Raw genomic sequence first — 17,204 nt, 5'->3', positions numbered from 1 at the left:
TGACCTCATCATCACTTCTTTAAGACTAGTGCCAAGGATACGCTGTCTTTCAATTGTCCTGCTCTTGCCGCGGGTCAAGCCATTTTCTTTGGCTAAATTGAAATGCAAATCCCAAATCGCTGATTTATTTAATGTCCTTCCGTCACTGAAACCCGGGATCAGGATGCCAGTCACGTCGCACGATTTGTAATCGAAACGAATTTTTGGCCACGACCGAATTTCATTTTTCCACATTTTCAACTGTTGCGCGATTTGGAAGATTTTTCTTCAGTAAAATTCCTTCTTCTATTAGCAGTAATATTTAAGAAAGAAATACCTTGAATTAAACCCCAGACAGACAATCAATAAATTTCTAACTTGTAGCCAACTAATTAAAAAAGATAGAACCAAGTTTGAGAAATAATTTCTAATTATGACTTTTTGGCTCTTTCAAGAGTAAACGTTAAGTTTTAAATTACCCCTTTGCCGAGAGCCTTGCACTTTCCTATCACAATTAAAAGTTTCGCATTTGTAAAATTACTTTAAAACAATTGAAGAGAATTTGTTTTTATCGATGGCAGAAACTTGGGCGAAATGCTGAAAGCTGACTGCAAAAATGTTGCAAAAGTCGTTCGTGTTCCTCGGGATGGGTTTTGGGAGCTGCAGCCCCATAAATCGCGACCTCAACCCATTAGGACTGCCAACTCCGAGTGTCAAGTTTCTATGGCTTTGACCTAATTTCGAGAGCTGACTTTTCAATTTTCCATGGAATCGTTCCCTTTTTCCCCGATCAGCACGCCATCATCAAGATAGTGTGGATGTTGACGTGTTGACTCGATGCTGATGCCGCAGGTTTGGAAAAAAGTGCTTTGCATTTTCTGTTGACTTGGCAGCGAATTTGTTGAAGGTGAAGGTGTCACTTCATTGTTTTAAAATGTGGGGAAATGTCAATTTCGCAGGACTTCAATGTCCATTCAAGCAGAATTGGATTCAATCTTTTTTTTGAGTTTGTCGATTATGGTTGAAGATGGTGGGTTTTTTATCGACTTGCTTGTAAACTTGTTTTAATTTTTAAACACAAAGAAAATTCTATATCCTAATTAAAGAAAAAGTCTGAAAATACTTATACGTTGACGGATTCATCACAACTCCTTTTAGCAATCAGACAGCCCATTAAAGTACTTTTGTAAACATTTAAAGTTTAAACCATATCGTATAAACTCACCCAACCCGCCAGACGCCATCGTAAAACGTCGCTCTTCGATCTGAAAAGATCTTCAAAAGATCAATGAATGAATGCATCTCTACTGCTACAGGGCTGGCTCACCTTAATTAAAAAGGAAAAAACACCGAAATAGTTTAAAAAACCAGGGTCATAAAAAACGAACAAAAAAATCTGTCTGTCTGGTGGTAGGCCTGAGAAGAAGTTTACACTACTTGAAGAAGTTTTATGGCCCACTTCATATGTCGGAATTCAGACGGGTATTGAGTGAATTTATTACCTAATTAGTCTTTATAGTTGTGGCCAAGTAAACATGTAGCCCTTCTACACTTAAGGTGTGCCTAACCCCAGCCGCACATAAAAACTTCAGACGCCTTCTTAAATCCAATTTTTTTAGGGGGCTTAACTTGACGTAAATTATCTAAAGTAAGTCTTTCTGCAAATTGTATTTATGTTTAAAGGATGAAATAAAAAAAAAAATGGGTTTTAAAATAAAATATAAAAAAAGCTGACTGAAAGCCATAACTTTAAATGGTTAAGAAGAATTAAGTTAATTTTCGAATTTTCAGTGAATTTTCACTGCAGTTCCTGTAGTCCGGCTGCTCCTGTCGCTGCTGTTTCATCACCATCGACCGACCACAGGACACGGCTATCGCTGCCATCCACCATCACTGCCACCGTCATCCAGTGCCAGAGCAGAGCCTTCTTCATTAAAAGTTGTTCCTGTTCGGCACAGTTTCCAATTAAGCTAAAGCACCTCGGGTTATGCAATGCATTGATTTAATTTCAATTTTTGTTGGCCTAGTTGCAAATTAGCTGACCGACCGCTTCTCACGCTACAGCTGTTCCCCAGCATTTTTCTTTTCGTTTTTAATTTTTATATTTTCTCATCGCCACTCCACTCGTTCTCCTTTTTAAGCAATTAGGGAAACTTTTCAAAAAATTATACGATCAACTTTTAAGGCCGCAAAAGCATGAACAAATTTTAACCTCAATTTGGCAGCCATCAAATTACAAATGAATTTTTTCCTAATTTTTGTGAAGGAGCAACGCCAGTGGATTAAGTTGAAAAAAAAAGAGTCACTGGATGGGGGGTTCACAAAAGGTGAGATTCGATTTCATTCATGTCAGCTTAGTTTATAATTAAATGACAACTTAAAAAGACTTTGTAGACGATGTCATATTCCGACATTTGTCGTTTGTGGCGTTTAAACATACAAATGTCAAATCCATTACAGGAAAAGTTGTAAATCGATTTATAAATGTCATTTCCGTTTGCACTCTATTCCCCTTTGTTTTTTAATAATCATCAAAAATATTGGGTTACACCCAGGGCTAGAAAACAAAGGGAACAGATAATGTTTATTTTTATATTTTTGAGGAATAGTTGATGTGACAAAGCCGGAATGACACATTTTTAACAAGATTGGAAAGTTTAATAGAAAGCATACTGTAACATTATTCAAGAGATATTAAATATATATATATCCTTATCCTAATAAGTTGGTACAGTGTTTTCGAGCGTTGACGATGCATGGTAGCTGATCTTCATGGAAAACATCTTTTAATGTCCATACTCAGTACCATACTACTGTTTCGTCCACCTGCTTGATGGGATGACCCCCGTCCATCCTGAATATCCATCCACTGGGTGACCAAGTCACCAATAGAAACTTCCTGTATTGATCTTTTGGTGAAACGCTTAGACCATTCTTTAAGCTTAAAAAATAGCCAATTAAGAAGCGCAAACGAAAGAAAAAGCCGCCAAAATGCCATAATCTGCGACATACGTCAAAGACCCAAAGAAAATAGTCACATGGCAAAAAAAAATATAATAAATGAGAGCGGAAACAGACAATTGACGCCATCCAATCCCAAGGAACCGCAAAAGGCAGAAACGCCACTGGGAACAATGCCGCCGAAGGAGAAATGACAGAAGGGCATTGTGGTGCTACCTGATGAAGGCACCCCGGTGTGACTTATTCGGGCTTGAAGTCAATTACTTGATTACGTTCGAACAATTTCCCAAGAAAAGAAGCATCGGTCCGGCTACCTGAAATCGGGTCTTACCTTTTGGTTTACCTTTTTTTACTTTTTTATTTTAGCCGCTCAGAGGCAAGCCACACGGGCCATGTGTGTGGGCTCGTGCTTTTGCCCTTTTATCATCATCTATGCCACAATTCCTTACCAACTAATGATGCTTAATGTGAATGGGAAATTTTTATGTGCTCCAGGGAACTGAAAATTTGTCTAGTTTCATCACTGCACCCCGAAAATTAAATTGGATACGAACAGGTGCGACATCTGCTGCTTGAGAAGTAGTTTCTGGGCAAGAAAGGAATCGTTTCCGACCACATAAATATACGTTTTAGGGTCTTGAATGTCCCATTTGCTGCTGTTGTACCTACAGCATAGACCTAAAGATTTGAGAAGCATTTGAATTTATTTTTTAAGATCTGATTAGGATCAGGCTACCATCAGGTTTACAACAGAGACCATCACTGATTTTTGGGCCTTTAAAACTATTTTGATTAAAAATGCAGCAAAGCCCCAATCATTTCATTTAAATACATAGAAATTTAGTTTTGATAACGTCATAGAATGAATTTCTAAAATGTATTTATTTGCAAGCACTATTGATTTTATTTTACCCACAAGGATTTGAGTTTTTGCCAGAGTTTATTTATTTTGTTTTATTGTTTGTCAAGGCTTTGGCCAAAACTAGGCTTAAGGCTAATAACATTGCTTTTAAGACACAACTTTTAATAATATTCGTTATTAATATTTGACTTTAAGCCTGTATGCTCCTTATTTAATACGAAATTGAACATTGTTGCCGCAGGAAAATATGGTGAGCAGTTCATGGTAATTGAATCAGCTTCTAATTCCTGACATTTTGCATAAAATTTATTTAAAGATGAAATGCTTAAAGAATGTTAAACAGGCCGGTCTTCCCTATTTAGTTGAATAATGCTAATAATTTGGTATTGTTTATTGTTCCCGATGTAATCAATCCGTATCAAAATTCATTAGCGAAATTGCAAAATACCAAAATACGTCGATTTTTTTGCACATCAAGCCCCTTTATCGTGGCCCGCTAACAGACCTCAGACCAAATGATTTAAATTTCAATTATAATTCATTTGGTAACAAATTGATTGGAATGCTTATACGCTTTCACAGCATTTACATTTGCGCAGGAACAAATATAAATTACCTTAAAAGCCTCCAGTGCTGTCCAAAGCTGTCCTGGCCCTCTCCTCCCCCCCTAAACCGATGAAAAACCAATGAAATGCAAAACAATGGAAAATTGAAAATTCCCTGAGAACTTTCCGGACATCGGGATGGACACAGATGGTATTGCGTTAGATGGGCCGTGGTTGGCCAAAATGTCGTATCGTTCGTTTGTAATTCAAAACTGCATCAATCGGAAGGCTTTTCCCACGAATCGAAATTAAATTTTCCGCAAAGTGTTTGTTCCCATCGTTAAAGTTGCGACTCTGAAAGTAATTGCGACTGCACTCGACACGTGTATGGTGCAAATTGCAGGGAGTAAGCCAGAAAACCGCTGAATGAGACATATCGGTGGCTTCAAGGCGCACTCGAGTGGGCTGCGGACTGTGGGTTGTGCGAGGGGTGCGTGTTCAGAAGGACCATGATTAGGAAACTGGCAGAGCATCATGGAGTTAGTTACGATGCATCCCTTGCGACCGTGACCACGCTGCCTACTCTGTCATATAATGGTTTCATTTCACAGTGCTTCTGACATGGAAATGCTTCTCCCTTCCTGTCGAGAGTTCCATAATTTTTTGTTGTTTTCTCTTTTCAGGCACTTGAAGGGGTATTCCGGTTTAATGTTAACAAAGGTCTTGTCAGGATACGCTGGGTTTGTCTTTTTGTTATTCCCAATTTAATTAAACAAACTGCCAACATCAGTATGAATGGGAGCAATGAATATCACTTAGGGGATGAGATCGGATTGTTGTTCTTCGAAATTTTATGAATAAGTTTTTGAATTCAGGCCTGATGCGAGGCCTAAACAAATAAAGACTCTTCTGGAGATCATTCATAGAAATCATGTCAATAATATTAAAATAAAACAGGACTGCCATTCGAGTTTTTTCAAAGGCGAGTCCTTTTCATTGATTTCCCAAATAAAAAATAGAAAGCCATAGAAGTTCTTTTAATAAATGATTGCACAAACAAGAGCTCACATACATTTTGGATTAATCTACAAAATTTATTCGGTTCAGTTCCACTTTAATGAAGAAAAACGCGGTGCCCCACCAAAGTAAACGTTAAATATTTGATTACCTCCATTAGGAGAAACTCTGGCCCTGGATCCTGGCCATCCCCCAGGGATCCCATCCCTTGTCCACTCAACTCGCTCACATGCGATGGGGCTGCGAGGGTAGTTTGTTCCAAACAATATTTCGTTATAATTTCCACTCATTAACCCATGTTCTCCAAATGCGCGTTTTGTGGGTCCTGTCCCCATTCTCGGCCACGTCCAGCACAACGTCGAAAAAGGGGAGAAAAACTCTTTTCATAATTAAGCATTATAATTTCTGTTGCTGGTTGGCTAGGAGGGGTTTCGCGGTAAAGGCTTGATTACCACTTTGCTTCTCGATTACAATTTTGTTTTCCGATTTCCAAACACATTGTTTTCCGTTCTGTTTTTGGCAGACTCGGAAATTGAATTCTTGCTGATGGACATATGATGACTTTCGCAACGCAAACTTAATCCTGCCAGCCAGGGTTCTAGCTCATTCCAGGACATGGAAGAAATGAATTCATATTAGTGAAATTTTTGGCTTTCGTTCAAATGTTTAGACACTTGTCAGTGTGTGCTCTGGAATTTTTAATAAGTTGTTTTACCCTTCTAGCTAAATATGGAATTTCCATAATTATTCAAAACGCGCTTTCCCTTTCCACTCTCATCAGCCCTGACCCGAGAGCCCTGATGGTTCATCTATCACCAGAGTAACATCCTTGGGCTGGGCTTGGCCTGCAAAAGAGTCTTTAAAGGATAACAACTAAATACAAGTTTTAGACCGAAAATGTCTATAATTTTGTGTGTACATGGTAACCAAAAAGTGGCCCCTTTCGTGCCATGAAACGGCCCTCTCTGCCAGTTTTCTGAGCATTAGTTATTACTAGCAACTATAATTTAAAATAAATGCCAAAGTAGCCCGGCTCTAAGCCGCAGAACATTGAGCTCCTCAGCCAAAGCTGGCTATTAAGCCTACCCCACAGTCGACTAGTATTACTGGTGCTCCCAGCAACTATTACTGTTGCTGTTCCTATAGCTGTTGCTTTTGGTTTCATAATAAATTTATAAATGAAAATATGAAAAATGGTCGCTGCGTGTTTTTGCCAAGCTAACAAAATGCGAAAACTTTGAAAATGCTCTCTCTTAAAAAAGAAAAAGCTTATTATGAAGAGTGGGTACGAAAAAGTGCTGGTGAGTTGGGATTGTGGTTGTGGTCTAGTGGAGAAAGCCTCGACTTTAAGCAGCCAATGTTCGTTTTCATAAGTATAGGGTTACATTTGTTAGTCTTTGGTCAATCTAAAGAGCATGTTTTTCTGGATAATGGAGGGTGGTAGGGCATATACATATGTATTTATGGTTTAAAAACATTGTTATAAAGGATAGATTAAAATCTGAAGAGAAACAGATAAGGTTGATAAGCTATACTTATGCTAATTATATACCCACGAAGAAAATTCAACGGTTTGTTAAAGTTTAAAGCTAATTCTGTTTAAAGCCTGTTTTTCCTTTAAACCAAAATGGTGTCCCACATAAGTAGGCAACAAAAATTTGTTATTAGGATAAGTGTCTTGAAAAGTATCGTGTATCATATATTTTATCTTAAAATGTATTGTCCAAATACAAATTTTCTTAAAGTAAATGCCAACTAAGATAAACACCACACAATTTAAAAGAAATTTAAAAATGTTAATATCCGGCCATATTTTTTTACACATAGAATACAACTGGGGGATATTATTCTTTTCCAACTTCTTTGTCCGCAACTTCTTTCTGACTTCAAGCTGATTTAAAGTACAAGTGAAGGTGGACCGGACATCTGCCCACCCTTTCCTCCCCTCGCTAACAACAAGGAACAAGGATATAAAATACAAAAGAGTGCAAAAACTTTCGCCATTCGCTTTTCTAACTATTTGGATGCATTTGCACAGAGGAAAATGTCTTCTTGCCAAGCAGTCAACTGCGCATATAACTCAACAGGATCTCCCTCTTCCTCTATTGTCACGTCGTCCTGGCGTCCCGCTTCGTATCCTTGGCTTGCCATCTATCTTGGCAGCGCCCTCTGGCGGCAACAGCTGCTGCTGCTGCTTCGGCTGCTGGTGGTGCACTGGACTTAGCTGAGCGTGAAAAAGAAACATTTGCATATCCTGTGACCCACTTATAATAATTTTTCATACACTGTGTGGCAAGACAACAACAGCAAGGACGAAGCACCGCGCCGGCAGCGTTAGTGGCGTTAGCAGCGCCATCTAGCGTGCAATATTAGCCAAGAGGCTGATGTAAATTGAGGTTATGCTTGCTCCCAGCCACTCCCACACCAACTCCCACCGCCTCTTAGCCTTATGTTAGGACCCCCAAAGCGACCTCACACTGCATCATTTGCATAAATTGTGCATGCCAAGGTGTGGGCACCCAAAAGACAAATAAACTTTTCGGGGGCGGGGAATACTCATATACATAGGTGAGGAGGCGGTGGAGCAGGAGGAATGCAGGAGTGGATTTTCCATAGACATGGGCGAAATTATGGATAGAATTCTATTTTGGTGCTCATTAGCGCAGGCCCAAAGTGTCAGCCTAATTAATCATCAGCGAGAGAAAACGCAACATAGATGAATTGTGGCCAGAATGTTAAGTATTTTTATCGTTTTCTTAATTGTTTGTCGGCCATAAATCAAGAGGGGGCTCCGGAGTTTCCCAGCTCTTAAATGCACCTTAAAAAAACATTCCGAAAATCTCCAGTAATTTCAAAAATTATTTATTATACGGTATCACAAACGAAAATTCGAGTTAATAAACTGTCTTTTTTGTTTACTTGAATAATTCGCTTAAAACTTGAGTGGCTGAACAAATATAGCACCTTCATCCTGTGCAAACAATGGCCTTTGATCAATTTTATTTTTGGCCAAAAACAAGAATTCATACCATTTGTGCCATGCATTGCAAATTGCTCTGGCTTCAGTTTGGTTTTGCTGTTTACTTTCGACATTATGCACATTTGCACAATGTTTCATTACTGAACAAAAATAGACAAATTTGCTTTTCGCATCCCTGCTCCGTAAATATACAGTTCTGCTAAATGGCAGTTCACAAAAGGTTACAACCTTTTATTTATATTTTTTTAAAGCTTTTTTTGTAAGCTTACAAAAATATTGGTGTTTTAGATAATTATAACAAAAGAAATACTTTATCAGTAGTTTTCACGTCTGACTGTCTCTTTCTACGCAAACTAGTCTGTCCGTTTTAGAGCTAAAAGATATTTTATCGCAGGATTTTGATGCAGAATGGTGGAGAATCGATCCAGAAATCGTTTAAGGTACTCCGCTTGAGAATCGGTTGAGAATTGGGGAAGATATAACCATCACTATAGCCATTCCCCATATAGGGAAAACCCTATTTTCAAGGATCCTATCATAAAAAATGGACAAAAAATCTAAAAAATATTTTGTCTCAGGATTTTAATGCAGAATGGCGGAGAATCGATTCAGAAATCGTTTAAGGTACTCCCCTTGAGAATCGGATGAGAATTGGGCAAGATATAGCCATCGCAGTGGACCCTTTAGGTGAAAACCCCATTTTCAAGGGATCCCATCAGAAAAATGAACAAAAAATCTCAAAAATATTTTGTCTCATGATTTTGATGCAGAATGGCGGAGAATCGATCCAGAAATCGTTCAAGGTATTCCGCTTGAGAATCGGATGAGAATTGGGCAAGATATAGCCATCGCAGTGGACCCTTTAGGTGAAAACCCCATTTTCAAGGGATCCCATCAGAAAAATGAACAAAAAATCTCAAAAATATTTTGTCTCATGATTTTGATGCAGAATGGCGGAGAATCGATTCAGAAATCGTTTAAGGTACTCCCCTTGAGAATCGGATGAGAATTGGGCAAGATATAGCCATCACTGTGGACCATTTAGGGAAAACCCCATTTTCAAGGATCCTATCACGAAAAATGGACAAAAAATATAAAAAATATTTTATCTCAGGATTTTGATGCAGAATGGTGGAGAATCGATCTAGAAATCGTTAAAGGTACTCCGCTTGAGAATCGGATGAGGATTGGGGAAGATATACCCATCACTGTGGTCCCTTTAGTTGAAAACCCCATTTTCAAGGGATCACATCACGAAAAATGAATGGATAATCTCAAAAATATTTTGTTTTCGCCCGAAGTTAGCTTTCCTTTTTTCTTTAGAATGGTTTGTTCGTCGAACAAAAGTTCTTTTTTTTGTTAAAAGTCACAGAACTAGTTAAAGAAATACTTTGTAAGTAGGTTTTAAGTGAAAATTTAAACAAGTCTTCATAAGATTTGAATATTCATTTAAGAAACTTGATCCACATTTCTCCAAGCTTAAACCAAACATAATCGGGCGATCATCTTGGACCAGTTTTTAAACTAATTTATACAACTTGATAGCATAACTTAACAAAAAATTTGAATTTAAATTATTTCTACGTAACCGACCACCCACGCTGATAAACTAATTTTCAAGGCATTTAATCAAAATTCACTCGTGCTCAGCCGTAACTTAAAGAAGAAAATAACATCTTGAAAAAGTTTCCATCCGGAAAAAAATATACTTATGCAAATTGCGTTAGAAGCAACTTTATTGAACTTTTGGCCAGTCAGTCGACCAAGAGAGTGAGCCAGTCTATTTATCTGGGCCTCCAGACCCAACACTACCACCACCTCCACCCACTTACCGCCACATACATATATCAATCGGTTGTAAGTTTTCGGTTCGTGAACGTGACATGAATGGGACTTAAGTGATTTTAACAGTTCACGTGCTGCTTTTGACAAAACGCCGACCAGGAGCCGTGTTCTCCAATTTTTGGATGAACTTCCTCTTCCTTTTTGGAAGCCGTTCTCTGGAAGTCTTTTTGTCTTGTTTGACCCCCAGATTATTGGAGATGTTTACGTGATTGGATGGGATGATCGATAACCCATGTTCTATAACAAGTTTGATTTCCGGTTCGGTTTGGTTTCGAGAGTAATCTAAACTTTACTATATTTTAAATTTTATTTTTAAATCTATTCTTGTTTTCTATTTTGTAATGAACTCACATCGTCTGATTTATAATCTATTTTGTATTCTGCTACTTTTTTTGTACAAATTCTTTCAGTTGAGTTCACTTCTCTGAAAAGTTCTTAAGTCAAATGAATTTTTTATACCACCTGAGCGCTTTGGACTGTACGTGTTTGGATTTTTAAAAAAGTTGCCGCCTGAGTGCAGGTCAAGGTTCGTTCTGTATTAAAAGGCTTTAGCTTAAAATATGGCTGGATAGGAGCTTAAATAGAACGAACAGTCTACCCAAAGAGTTATAAGAGTTAATTGCAAACAACCATCTCTGCAGTCCCATCCACATCCCAAAGCCCATTTCAATAAGTATTTTGAAGTATTTAAGACAGTTTTCCTCACCTTGTCAGCACTCTGCTGGCAACCAGTTAGCAGTTTATTAAATGTCTAAACAATTTTATGTGGTCAGCACTCTGGGGGAATTAAGCCTACACCGAATCGTGTGTGGCCAACCGTGCGGTTTACTTGGGAATCTCTTAAAGTCGAGCTGGGTCCTTCGGTGCGGGTCTATCAATTTGATTTACCACCCTTGATTAAAGTTTTAACTATTGGCCAACGCTTAAAGCCGTAGAGGCCACTTAACGCCAGCTAATTGAAACTTTGCCTAATGCCTGTTTATGGCCCAAACAATGACAAGGATAAATGCATAAATCGAGCTAGATGGATGGGGCGCACGACGCAGGACAGAGGAAGATTGCTGGCTTGCCAGATTATAAACTGCAACCTAAGACTTGGCAATAATTTGATAATTTAATTACACTTAACCCCGATGAATTTGTGACCTCTTTGCCGGAGACTCAAGAACCTAACCAGCAGCACCCTCCCTCCATCCGCGTGCCTGCCTAATTTATGCAGCCTGGCAAAGTGAGTGTGTTGCTGGTGTAGTTGTTGGCGACATTTTGATAGTGGAAACGTATGCATAAATAAGTTTGGAGCAGAAAGGCCTCCCACCTCCCCCTCCTGATGGGAGGGTGAAGTCGCCTTTTGTCCTCCCGCCCTCCCTCGCGTTCCCCCTCCCGGTCACCGATATATGCCGCATAATTGTCGGCCATGTATCTTACGAATGCAAATTAGATGCAAATGTTAATAATCTGCGTGGATGAATTTTAATGAGCAACCAAAGTGTTTTGGCGACTTGTCGTCGACGACGCCTTCCTAGCCCACCGCCTCTTCCCCTCCCGGCTCCCCTCCTGCTTCAGTCTCCGGCGGATCCCTCTGTCCATTTTCCATCCGCTGGCTACCCGAAATGGTATTCTGAATTGGGGAAGTGCCAGACATGCTTTAAGGATTAGCCCTGACCAGCCTTGAACAATTTTATTTTCACGGCGAAAGACAGCTCTGAATAATGTTATGGGGGGAGGAGGGAGACCGTAAATAGGCTAAGAAAATACCAGATTGTTTACAAACATTTTCGAAAGGGAGATTGCTTTAATGGTAATGTTGGTGAATAAAACCAAACCACAAGATGTGTCTGAGGTAACCAGCACTCAATCATTAAAATGTTGTTCGTATTCTTTACATCCCCTTTGCATCAAAAGCAAAATTTTAATTTCCATCTTGTTACGTAGCCAATTAAAGTCGTGGAATCTCTTGCTTTTTGCAGACTTTAAGTGGCTGCGGCTTATTAACACCGATGTGAGTATGGAAATCTCAAGTGCCAGTGACTCAAAAATAAAAGGGGGGAAAAGCCATTAAAAGTGCCTGCGCAGAAACCTCATGTTTTCCACGAAGATGAAGGAGATCTGAGGGCCACAACCTATGCGAATTATAGTTTTTGACACTTTCAATTCCAAATTTAGAAGGCGACGGCGTCTGCAGCGTTTCCTTTTCATTGCCCTTTGGCCATGAGGCCGAAGGAGCTCTGGAAAATGAAAACAGATGTTCCAAATCAGATGCACATTACAAGCTGCTCATGTGGAAACTTAATTGTTGCCACAGAATCAAAAGAGAGTCCAATCCATTTTCGGATTTAACACGCGAAATGGAAGTTGTCACCGCTAATGCCGAAGGGTGATTGAAATTTTTGCCATAATTTACTGCCGTTTCGGTTTTGTTTTGTTAAATGTTTTTTTTTGTTGGTTGGGCAAGTTCATGTTGTTTACACAAAGTTTGTATACATAAATATATGAGAAAATTTGTCAATGCTGGCATATGTTGGGCACTTTAATTGATTCGAGGGAATGTATTGATTACGAAGTCATTAAGTGGCTTTTAATCAGAAGTGCAAGATCTGCAAAAGTTCTCATAGGAGAAGTCATGTAAGCACTTTAAATCAAAAGTGCATTAACCTTACAACAATGCCCTTCATATTCTCGCCTTTAAACGATCGTTTTGATATAACCCAATTAAATGAAATTAATTTTGCAAATTGAAAAACTAAAAACAAACACAGCAGCGTACGAAATTTCAACATACGTCGCACACATGATGCGTTCTCAAATCCTGAAAGGAGGGCCGGGACGAACCGGACCCGGGCACGGACCCAGAGAGGGAGGTACGAGTTTTCCGTGCAATAACTGCGCAATATATCAAACAAATACACCTGGGACTGGGACTGGGACTCGGGCCTGGGACTCGCTAGAGAGAAATCGGGGATGTTTTGGCAGGGGCGCCTGAAGAGCCAAAAACAGGAGAAACAAAGCACAGCGCAGCGGAAATAATGGAAAAATACAAATGGAAATGGAAAAGCGTATATGTGTTTGGAAAAAAGAAAAAAAAAATAATAATTTATATGCGATTAAATGCAAAAGGCAATACGGCTTAGTCGGCCAGGGGTACAGAGTACGGGGTGTAGTGGGAAAAGGGACGCGCAGCAGTGGAAATAAAAATAATGCATTTGTACAAATTGTCGGTGGCCAGGACCGAGGACCGAGGACCGATGAAGCGCAGGACGAAACAGGAGTTAAAGCGCTTTGGCCAGACCAAATGAACTGAGGCCACTGCAGTCGATGGATGTCCCCGGGAAAAAGCAGCCAATGACAACAAATGGAGAGCAAACATTTGCCGAAAAGTGGCAATGGGATGGCACTGGGACGACAGTCGACGGGTTGCACGTGGCAAGTGTGAACCGAAACCCGAAAAACAACCTTGTAAAAAGTGAATGTCAATGCCGGCGATGATAGTCAATTCTTTCGGTGGCAGGGGGTGATCATCCACAGACCACCGTTGTGTGCTCCGAGCCTCCGAACCGTATCCCTTCCACTCGCCGTAATCCTGAAACCCACGAGAGTTTGTGACTCTTCCAAACCCTTCCAAACCCCGGCGCGTCGGTAGGATTAAGTCCATACATTAGCCGGCTACTCGGGGAATCCGTTCGCTAAGCTGACATTACCAATGGCAGCCACTTGTTAATTTCTCATACTAATTTCCCCGGAATAGCACGTGAAGTTCCTGCCCAAGCTCGTTGTTCTTTCCATTTTTTGTTTTCTGAGAGGGTTGCGCCTCTTCATTAATCACACAGATCGGTTTTTGAGCACGCACACTTTTTACGCAACCATTTTTTAGGATTTGCCGTAGTTTTCCCAGCGGGTCTGGCTGTCTAAGTCTGGCCGGAGTATAATAAATTCGAAGGTTAAGCACATGATTAGCGAGATTGCCCCTATGACCGAATTATTTTTAGCCAGAAAGTGACTGAAATGATTGGCACTCTAATCAGAGACTCAACAGGGAAAAAGGTAATTTGGAAAGTGCCAAGAAACATTATCTTATAAACTTCTTGAATAAAACTATAAAGCTGTATAACTTTTTTGTTACATTCTGTCTATCATGTTGTGTAATGTTGGTAAGAAAATAATAGATAGTTGTAATCCTTCCGCTCGTAGTCCTACACCCACTTACTACCCTACGACCCATTTGGATTCCTTCCATTCAATTATTTCGCCCAAATCCACACCAGCAGCAGCAGCAGCTGTTCTACTTATGAGACCTTTATCAAAGTATCATCATAAGTATCCTATTAACCAGATATGAACCTCTGTGCGCTGTGGCGGGCTTCTGGCAACTAAGCCGCCTGGACAAATACTTTAATACCCACCATTCGCCATCCGGAGAAAGTCCGCGGCGTAAAAATGGTGAAACATGTTTTTTATGCTGGATGCGCAATCTCGTTGTGGCTCGTTATTGTCCTCTGCCAGGACTGGCATGCCGGGCCAGGCTGTGCAAATAAGTAAAAAGTAATCCTAATTACAATTGCAAGTTATAAATAAACATGGCCAAGGACGAGGCATATTTGGCGGAGGACCATGACGTCTGTGTCAATGCCTACGACGTCATTGTAGTAATGAAAATCCCAAAACAAGCTATAAAAGGGATAAACTCAACGAAACGAATTAAAGCGAATAAATTAAATATACATACGAAGTATATAAGAGAGCACTAAGGGGTATTCACATTATAAAATCAGCTTGACGAATCTAAATTGACTTACGAAGCCCTATATCCCATACCCCTATTTGACATTCCTATTTCTAAAGATAATTCCCTTATATCCTACTCCATACACTGGACTACAACCAAATATCCCTAGGTGTTAAGTTGTAAAGAGCTCACCCAGAAATCTATATAATTTACCCTCATCCTCGCATTTAAATCAGATTTCCATGGATATATATAAATTGAAGTCAACAAAGTACACAATGCCCGGAGACTGGCGAAATAGGAAATGGGAGGGAGGGTGTCCTAATTGTATGGAAAAGACTGCCGGACACCCGTCTCGGAACCGCCTAAAACAAAGTATAGTAATGTGTGAAGTCGAGCGTTCGTCTGTGTGCGGTGGCCACTGTAACTAATGCAATTGATGTGTTGACTGTTTCCCTTCGTTACGCCCCCATCATCTGCATCCGTATGCCTTTTGTTTGTGTTTGCCCTTCCCTGTCTTGACAAACGTCCAGTCTGTCGATTTGCTAGCAACTACCTTGCATATCTATTGGCATTGAGTTGCATGCTGCATACAGTGCTGTGCGCTGCCACATTCTACCACCCACTTCATCTTGACAAGCTTATCAGCTGCTGATTCCTGGCACACGTCCTTGCCAACTTCCTTTGAGCCAGTCTGTATTTGTTTACCCAGCTATCAAAAGGCCGTGTGCAGCTTACATAACTCGAGATTCGAGTGCATTAATTGCCGCCCCACTGCCCCACCCTCATGTTTCATGTCCTTTGTACCATTACTTGCCCTGCCAACCCTTCTAACCTCTTATTTAAATAAAGGTTTGGACTCGTTTGTTCTACTAATAAATTTAATTTCTTGGTATTTTATGGTTAACTAAGGGTTTTAGTTTTTGAAAAGGAATAGAGACAAAGAAGATATATATTGTCTTTACGAGTGGGTTATAAGATTTATATTATCTTATCTTATTTATTTATTTATATTAAAGAAGTTATCTTTTGCAAGTCCCATCCCGAAAAATAGGCAACATAAATTGTTCTTAGTCCTTGCAGCCACATTTGAACAGTACTGGGTATTAATATCAGACGATTCCCGAATACAGCTGTCATTTTTATCATCACCGCCTATCAAATTATATAATTTTATTTTCTTTAATGGTTTATATCTTAAATTTTTTATACACCCCTCTCTTATTTTGGTTTCATGCTTGATGTGAGATAAAAATCGTTACATAAAAAAATTTTATTTGTCGTTACGGTAGTCAACGTTGATAGTAATATAAATTGTTCTGGCTTTTAGCATGCTTCACACCCTTTTCGAAATTGTCACATTGACAGATCAATTGTTCCACGAATTCACAGCCCTCCCAAAAAAAAGATATAAAGATAGAAGGGTACGGAGTCCACCCTAAATTGTCACTTTTTTCAAAAAGGCAACATAATGCGATATATAAAGTTATTCAAAAGGGACGATAATCGTCAGCGTTTTCATCAAATTGAATTCCTATAAAGTGAACAACTAGCTTAAAATCGAAAGGGCTATGTGGACAAAAAAGGAAAGTAAATAAAATCATTTAATTCTGGCTTGTGTCACAAAATGACAAAGCTGACAGACAATGTGAGAGACCTTTTCACAACTGTGTGTTTCCTTTTTTTTTTTTACCTTTTCCACAAAAGCATCTAAAAGTCAAGTGCAGAAAAACGAACACGGGCCCAATGGATAAACATTTTCCATTTTCCCCCCATTTGTAAAGGTGGCTTTCAACTAATTTCGCAGAGAATGTTTGACAGGTGAGACAGGAAGAATGGCCCACAAAATGGATGTCTGTCATTCAGCGTGATGGCCATTCATCCGCTGGTGAATGGATTCATGTGCTCTGCTCGTTGCGAGCAATCGAAAGTGTCAATTAAAGGACGGCCAAGTATTTGAGTTGTCCCCGCCAGTGAAAGGTGGAAAATGTTATTATTTTATTATGCTTGATTTAATCGTTTCCCCGAGCATTTCGCTGGCATCCCGTGCACTCAACCCCTTTTGTGGGCCATCGCCTGTCGACCGTCGACTGTCGACTGTCGATTTGCGGTCAGTTCCCCAGTAATCATGTTATTTTCGATTTTCGCTTTCAATTGAAATTGGCGTGGAATTAAAGCAGATGTCAAATGAACGGTCATTGATCCATCCTTATGAATGGTAAAATAAGGGGCGGGCCCCTCAGCACTATCGCAAGTGCTCTGATTAATGCCTCAAGGGACCTCGGGGGACTTCTG

General features: G+C 39.7%; 1 protein-coding gene across 1 annotated transcript in view; it reads right to left on the bottom strand.

The window, feature by feature from the left end:
• LOC108125396 (uncharacterized) overlaps positions 1–17,204 on the bottom strand; it is a 91,336-nt gene that overhangs the window by 44,880 nt on the left and 29,252 nt on the right. The window lies entirely within an intron of this gene.

Source organism: Drosophila bipectinata, chromosome 2L (assembly GCF_030179905.1).
Source record: "Drosophila bipectinata strain 14024-0381.07 chromosome 2L, DbipHiC1v2, whole genome shotgun sequence".
NCBI classification, from domain to species: Eukaryota; Metazoa; Arthropoda; class Insecta; order Diptera; family Drosophilidae; genus Drosophila; species Drosophila bipectinata.
Note: the sequence above shows the minus strand (reverse complement) of the source record. Positions and strands in the feature narration are given on the sequence as shown.